The 8,487-nt window shown below is 36.6% G+C and overlaps 1 non-coding gene across 1 annotated transcript; it reads left to right on the top strand.

Annotated features, from left to right (window-relative positions):
• Positions 1–7,780: 7,780 nt before the first annotated feature.
• On the top strand, positions 7,781–7,888 carry LOC143654646 (U6 spliceosomal RNA). The gene has a single exon (XR_013161851.1). It is a non-coding gene; the product is annotated as a U6 spliceosomal RNA (small nuclear RNA).
• Positions 7,889–8,487: the final 599 nt, after the last annotated feature.

The raw sequence follows: 8,487 nt of genomic DNA, 5'->3' as shown, positions 1-8,487 counted from the left end.
AGCTTGATTGATAGAACAGTGGAATAGTCTTTTGAAGACTCAGTTGCAGCACCAACTAGATGGCAATACTTTGCAGGGCTGTGACAATGTTCTCCAGGAAGCTGTGTATACTCTAAATCAGCATTCACTCTATGGTGCTATTTCTCCCATAACCAAGATTCACGAGTCCAGGAATCAAGGGGTAGAATGGGAATGACACCACTCACTATTACCTCTAGTGAGCCATTAGAAAAATTTTTGCTTTCTGTCCCTATAACCTTAGGTTTTGCTAGTCCACAGGTCTTAGTTCCAAAAACAGGAATGCTTCCACTAGGAGACACAACAATGATTCCATTGAACTGGAAGTTAAGACTGTCATCTGGCCACTTTGGGCTCCTCTTGCCTCTGAATCAACAGGCAAAGAAGATAATTATTCTACTGACTGGGATGATTGATACTGAATATCAAGGGAAAATAAGACTGCAACTATACAATGAAGTTAAAGAAGAGTTTGTCCAGAATACAGGAGAATCCCCTAGTGTATCTCTTAGTACTACCATGCCCTGTGATTAAAGTCAATGAAAAACTGCAACAACTCAATCAAGGCAGGACTAGCAATAGCCCAGAAACTTCAAGAATGAAGGTCTGGGTCACCCTACCTGGCAAAGAATCACAGCCAGATGAGGTGCTTGCTGAGGGTAAAGGGGACATGGAACAGGTAGTGGAAGAAGGTTGTTATAAATATGAGCTATGACTATGTGACCAGTTACAGAAATGAAGATTGTGATGGTTATGACTATTTCTTCATTGTCTTTTCATGAGTATGTTTGTATGAGTGCATAAAATAAATATCGTTGTTTTCTTCCCTATCTTATCCCCTTATCATAAGACATAAATTGTATTAGCTTCATGACATAGCATTTTAGTTATAGGATATCAAGTTTAAAAGTGAATATTACCCAGAGACCTGCACCTATTCTGGGTTGAGTAGTGAATTTCCTGTTGTATATAGGACATTTGAGTATTGTTATGCAAAAATATGACTTATTTAGAGACTAAATATGGTTTAAGGAGATGTGTATAGCTACCAAGTTGACAAGGTATGGACTGTGATGGTTAATTACATGTGTCAACTTGACTAGTTTATAGCACCCAGTTTTTTGGTCAAGCAAGCACTGGTCTGATTGTTACTGTAAGAACATTTCATGAACTTAAAACATCAGTAAGTTAATTGCATCTATGGCTGATTGCATCTACAATCAATTGAGGAGATTGCCTCCAGCAATTATAAGAAGACTTGTTCAATCAGTTGAAAGCTTTAAAAGGAGAAGTGATGATTTTAGCAGTCAGAAGAGAAAATTTCTATCTCTACTTTAGCCAACCAGCTTCTCCTGGGGAATTCATCAAAAACCTTCATGAGTAGTTCCCAGCTTGCAGGCTCCCTTACGGAATTTGAACTTGTGTATCCCCACAGTTGCATAAGACAATTTTCATAAAAATCTCATAATATTTACCAATTATCTCCTCTGAGTTCTGTTTCCCTAGAAAACCCTGGGTAATACAGAGGGTGAGTGATTTGCTGAGCCACATAGCATTTTAGCGGTAGAGCAAGAACAGGAAGTCAGGCCTGTTGATTGACAATTGGTACAATTTCTACCACCACACTGCTTCCCAGAAAGCTAGCTGTATTCCCTTACCCAGACAAGAAGTGGACATTTATAACAAGAACAACAATAAAACAGCTAATATTTATCAAGCACTTACCACATAAGCACACAGCAGGTGGGATTTAACAATGGTAATTTCTTGACTCATGATTTTGAGGCCAGGGAAAATCCAAAATTGAGGCATCAACAAAGTGATGCTTTTACCACAAGGTCTGCAGCATTCTGGGGCTGACTACCAGTGACACCTTGTGGTGAAACACAAGGCCTGAGACTACTGAAAGAAATCAACTCCCAAGGTAAATCAATCAAGATATTTGCATTGTTTATTGTCTTGCTGTCTTGCTACAAAGACAGCAGAAGATTACTAAGCATATCACAATGCAGACAGATATAGCCCTGCCTAATGACCAAATTAAAACACCTGAGGAGATACAGATGTTGGAACAACTAATCAAAGATGTTCATACAACTCTACTTAATAAAATAAATTGGACAGCAAATGACATAAAGGAGATCAAGAAGACAGTAGAAGAGCACAAAGAGGAATTCGAAAGAATAACCAGAAAAATACCAGAAATCACAGAGATTAAAGACTGTTGACCAAATGAAAAAAAAAACATACTAGAGGCACAAAACAACAGATCTGAAGAGACAGAAGAAAGAATAAGGGATATAGAGGACAGGATACTTGACTTGAAAGACTCAAAACAACAAATAGCAAAAAAAAAAAAAAAAAAAAAGATGGGAAAAGTTGAATGGGAACTTAGGGAAATGATTGGCAAAGCAAAGTGCACATATACAAGAATTATTGGTGTCTCAGAAGGAGAAGATAGGAGAAAAGGGCTAGGAAGAGTAGTTGAGGATATAATTGGGGAAAATTTCCCAACCCTCACAAAGGACGTAAATATACAAGTCAAAGAAACCCAAAGAACTTCAAACAGAATAAATCCAAATAAGCCTTCCTCAAGGCACATACTAATTAGTCTGTCAAATGTTGAAGAGAAGCAGAAAATCCTGAAAGTGGCAAAAGAAAAACAACATACTATATACAAGGAAAATCAAATAAGACTGAGTTCAGACTACTCAACTAGCACCCTGGAGGCAAGAAGGTAGTGGTATGATACATTCAAGATCCTGAAAGAGAAAAACTTCCAGCCAAGAATTCTGTACTGAGCCAAATTGTCCTTTAAAATTGACGGAGCAATTAAAGCTTTCACAGACAAAGAAGGCCTGAAAGAATTTGTCAACAAGAGATTAACCCTACAAGAAATAGTAAAAGGAATTCTGCCAGCTGGAAAAACAGACTGGAGAGGGAGGTCTGGAGGAAGGCAAAGAACTGAAGAGTACCACTAAGGGTAATTTAAAGAATAGAAAGAGAAAGAGGGAAAGAATATACAGATCTGACAAATAAAATTAAAAGATAAGATGGTGGAATTAAGAAAAGCCTTTTCAGTAATAACTTTGAATGTTAATGGACAAAGTTTATCAATTAAAAGATAAAAATTGGCAGAATTGATTAAGAAACATAATCCAGATATATATTGCTTACAAGAGACTCATCTAAGACACAAGGGTACAAATAGATTGAAAGTGAAAGGATGGGAAAAGATCTTCCATGCAAGTTGTAACCAAACGAAAGCAGGAGTAGCTATACTAATATCAGACAAAATAGATTTTAAATGTAAAGAAATCATAAGAGACAAAGGACACTACATACTTGGTGAAGGGTCAATTCACCAAGAAAATATAATAATCATAAATGTTTAGGCTCCCAATCAAGGAGCTCCAAAGTACATGAAACAGACATTGGCAAAACTGAAGGGAGCGATAGATGTTTCAGCAATAATAGTAGGAAACTTCAATACACCACTCTCCTCTATAGATAGAACAACCAGACAGAAGATCAACAAGGAAATAGAGAAGTTAAATAATTTGATAAATGAATTAGCTCTAACAGACATATATAGGTCATTGCACCCCAAAGCACAAGGTTATATATTCTTCTCTAGTGCTCATAGAACATTCTCCAGGATAGATCATATGCTGGAGCCCAAAACAGGTCTTTATAAATTTAAAAATATTGAAATTATTCAAAGCACTTTCTCTGATCACAATGGAATGAAGCTGGATCTCAATAACCACCAAAAAATAAGAAGATTCACAAATATATGGAGATTAAATAACACACTCTTTTTTTTTATTTTAACGTTTGTTCCCCCTATTATTTATTTTTATTCCATATGTTCTACTCTTTTGTTGATATGATAGATAAAAGGAGCATCAGACACAAGGTTTTCACATTCACAGAGTCACATTGTGAAAGCTATATCATTGTTCAATCATCATCAAGAAACATGGCTAATGGAACACAGCTCTACATTTTCAGTTCCCTCCAGCCTCTCCACTACATCTTGAACAACAAGGTGATATCTACTTAATGCGTAAGAATAACCTCCAGGATAACCTCTCCACTCTGTTTGAAATCTCTCAGCCATTGATACTTTGTCTCATTTCCCTCTTCCCCCTTTTGGTCCAGAAGGTTTTCTCAATCCCTTGATGCTAAGTCTCAGCTCATTCTAGGGTTTTTCTCAATCCCTTGATGCTGAGTCTCAGCTCATTCCAGGATCTCTGTCCCACATTGCCAGGAAGGTCCACACCCTTGGGAGTCATGTCCCAAGCTGTTCTAGTTTGCTAGCTACCAGAATGCAATATACCAGAAATGGAATGGCTTTTTAAAAAGGAGAATTTAATGAGTTGCTAGTTTACAGTTCTAAGGCTGAGAAAATGTCCCATTTAAAAAAAGTCTATAGAAATGACCAATCACAGGCATCCAGGGAAAGATACCTTGTTTCAAGAAGGCCGCTGAAGTTCAGGGTTTCTCTCTCTCAAGTGAGAAGGCACATGGCGAACACAGTCAGGGTTCCTCTCTCATATTGAAGGGCACATGGCGAACACGGCATCATCTGCTAGCGTCTTCTCCTGGCTTCCTGTTTCATGAATCTCCCCGGGAGACATTTTCCTTCTTCATCTCCAAAGGTCGCTGGTTGGTGGACTCTGCTTCTCATGGCTATGTCATTCTGCTCCCTCTCAATAACACATTCTTAAACAATCAGTGGGTCAAAGAAGAAATTTCTAGTGAAATCAGCAGCTGTGTGGATATGAATGAAAATGAGAATACAACTTATCAGAACTTATGGGATGCAACAAAGGCAGCGCTGAGAGTGAAACTTACTGCCTTAAATGCCTACATTAAAAACAAGAAAGAAAGTGGGAAAAAGACTTGAACAGACACATACCAGAAGAGGAAATACGGATGGCCAAGAGGCACATGAAGAGATGCTCAATGTCCCTGGCCATTAGAGAAATGCAAATCAAAACCACAATGAGATATCATCTCACACCCACCAGAATGGCCATTATCAACAAAACAGAAAATGACAAGTGCTGGAGAGGATGCGGAGAAAGAGGCACACCTATCCACTGTTGGTGGGAATGTCAAATGGTGCAACCACTGTGGAAGGCAGTTTGGCGGTTCCTCAAAAAGCTGAATATAGAATTGCCATACGACCCAGCAATACCATTGCTAGGTATCTACTCAAAGGACTTAAGGGCAAAGACAAACGGACATTTGCACACCAATGTTTATAGCAGCGTTATTTACAATTGCAAAGAGATGGAAACAGCCAAAATCTCCATCAACAGAAGAATGGCTAAATAAACTGTGGTATATACGTACGATGGAATATTATGCAGCTTTAAGACAAGATAAACTTATGAGGCAAGTAATAACATGGATGGAACTAGAGAATATTATGCTGAGTGAGTCCAGCCAAAAACTAAAGGACAAATACTGTATGGTCCCACTGATGTGAACGGACATTCGAGAATAAACTTGAAATATGTCATTGGTAACAGAGTCCAGCAGGAGTTAGAAACAGGGTAAGATAATGGGTAATTGGAGCGGAAGGGATACAGACTGTGCAACAGGACTAGATACAAAAACTCAAAAATGGACAGCACAATAATACCTAATTGTAAAGTAATCATGTGAAAACACTGAATGAAGCTGCATCTGAGCTATAGGGTTTTTTTGTTGTTGTTTTTTACTATCATTACTACTTTTATTTCTTTTCTCTATATTAACATTTTATATCTTTTTCTGTTGTGTTGCTAGTTCCTCTAAACCGATGCAAATGTACTAAGAAACGATGATCATGCATCTATGTGATGATAAGAATTACTGAGTGCATATGTAGAACGGTATGATTTCTAAATGTTGTGTTAATTTCTTTTTTTTATTTTTCTTTTTTTTTCTTTTTTTCTTTCTTTCCGTTAATAAAAAAATAAAAAATAAAAAATAAAAATAATTAGGAAAAGGACAAAAAAAAAAAACAACAAGAAAGAGCAAAAATTGAGGACTTAGCAGCAAACCTGGAGGAACTTGAGAAAGAACAGAAACTAAACCCAAAACAAATAGGAGTAGAGAAATAACAAAGATTAAAGCAGAGATAAATAAATGGGAGAACAAAAGAACAATAGAAAGAATCAATAAAACTAAAAGTTAGTTCCTTGAGAAAATCATAAAATTAATGGGTCACTAGCAAGACTGGCAAAGAAAAAAAGAGAGAGGATGCAAATAAACAGAATCAGAAATGAGATGGGGTGCATTACCATAGACCCTGAAGAAGTAAAAGAAATCATAAGAGGATACTATGAACAACTATACACCAACAAACTAGACAATTTAGATGAAATGAACAAATTCCCAGAGACACACAAACAAGCTACACTGACTCAGGTAGAAATAGAAGATCTCAAGAAACCAATCACAAGAAAAGAGTTTCAATCAGTCATCAAAAATCTTCCTACAAAGAAAAGCCCAGGGCCAGATGTCTTCACGGGAGAATTTTATCAAACATTCCAGAAAGAACTAACACCAATCCTGCTCAAATTTTTCCAAAAAAATTGAGGAAAAAGGAACTCTACCTAACTTATTTTATGAAGCTAATATCATTTTAATACCAAAACCAGGTAAAGATGCTGTAAGAAAGGAAAACTGAAGGCCAATCTCCCTAATGAACATAGATGCAAAAATTCTCAATAAAATATTAGCAAATCAAATTCAACGACACATTAAAAAAATTATACACCATGACCAAGTGGGGTTTATACCAGGAATGCAAGGATGGTTCAACACAAGAAAATCAATTAATGTAATACAGCACATTAACAAATCAAAAGGGAAAAATCACATGATCATCTTGATTGATGCTGAAAAAGCATTCAACACAATTTAGCATCCTTTTCTGATAAAAACATCCCAAAAGATAGGAATCAAAGGTAACTACTTCAATATGATAAAGGGAATATACCAAAAACAGATAGCCAGCATCATACTCAATGGAGAGAGACTGAAAGACTTCCCCCTAAGGTCAGGTATAAGACAAGGATGCCCACTGTCACCACTACCATTCAACATTTGCTAGAAAGAAGTTCTGGTTACAGCAATCAAGCAGGACAAAGAAATAAAAGGCATCCAAATTGGAAAGGAAGAAGTAAAACTCTCATTATTTGAAGATGATACGATACCATACTTGGAAGATCCTGAGAAATCTACAGCACAGTTACTTGAGCTAATAAACAAATTCAGCAAGGCGGTGGGATATAAAATTAATGTGCAAAAATCAATAACATTTCTATACACAAGCAATGATCTAGCTGAGGAATCAGTTAAGGAAAAAATTCTATTCAAAATAGTAGCTAAAAGAAACAAATACTTAGGAATGAACTTCACTAGGGACATAAAGGACTTGTACACAGAAAACTACATAACATTGCTAAAAGAAATCAAAGGAGAGCTAAATAAGTGGAAAGGCATTTCCTGTTCATGGATAGGAAGGCTAAATATAGTTAAGATGTCAATTCTCCCCAAATTGATCTACAGATTCAACACAGTATCAATCAAAATTCCAGTAATCCACTTTGAAGATTTGGAAAAGCTAACTACCAAATTCATCTGGAAGGGAAGGAGACCCTGAATAGCTAAAAGCATTCTTAAAAAGAAGTGGGAGGATTAACACTCCCTGACCTTAAAGCCTATTATAAAGCCACAGTGGTCAAAACAGCATGGTACAATGCTGGCTTCGGCAGCACATATGCTAAAATTGGAATGATACAGAGAAGAATAAGCATGACCCCTGTGCAAGGATGGCATGCAAAGTCATGAAGTGTTTCATATTTATAAAAAAAAAAAAAAACAGCATGGTACTGCCACAAAGACAGAAGCATTGGCCAATGGAAACAAATCGAGAGTGCAGAAATAGACCACCAAATCTATGGTCACCTGATTTTTGACAAGGCTCCCAAATCCTCTGAACTGAGAAAAAATAGTCTTATCAATAACTGGGCATGGAAAAACTGGATATCAATAGCCAAGAGAATGAAAGAGGACCCTTATCTTACACCCTACACAAAAATTAGCTCAAAGTGAATCAAACACCTAAATATAAAAACTAGCACCATAAAACTTCTAGAAGAAAATATAGGGAAACGTCTTCAAGACTAGTAATAGGAGGTAGTTTCCTAAACTTTACAGCCAAAGCACAAGCAACAAAAGAAAAAATAGATAAATGGGAACTCCTCAACATCAAAAGCTTCTATACCTCAAAAGACTTTGTCAAAAAAGTGAAGAGGAAGTCAACACAATGGTAGAAAATATTTGGAAATCTCATATCAGACAAAGGTTTGTTTCCTGTATATACAAAGAACTCATACAACTCAACAACAAAAGAACAAACAATCTAATTATAAAATGGGCTAAAGATATGAATAGGCATTTTTC

This window comes from Tamandua tetradactyla, chromosome 13, assembly GCF_023851605.1.
Source record: "Tamandua tetradactyla isolate mTamTet1 chromosome 13, mTamTet1.pri, whole genome shotgun sequence".
NCBI lineage: Eukaryota > Metazoa > Chordata > Mammalia > Pilosa > Myrmecophagidae > Tamandua > Tamandua tetradactyla.
This window is presented reverse-complemented; position numbering and strand designations above follow the sequence as displayed.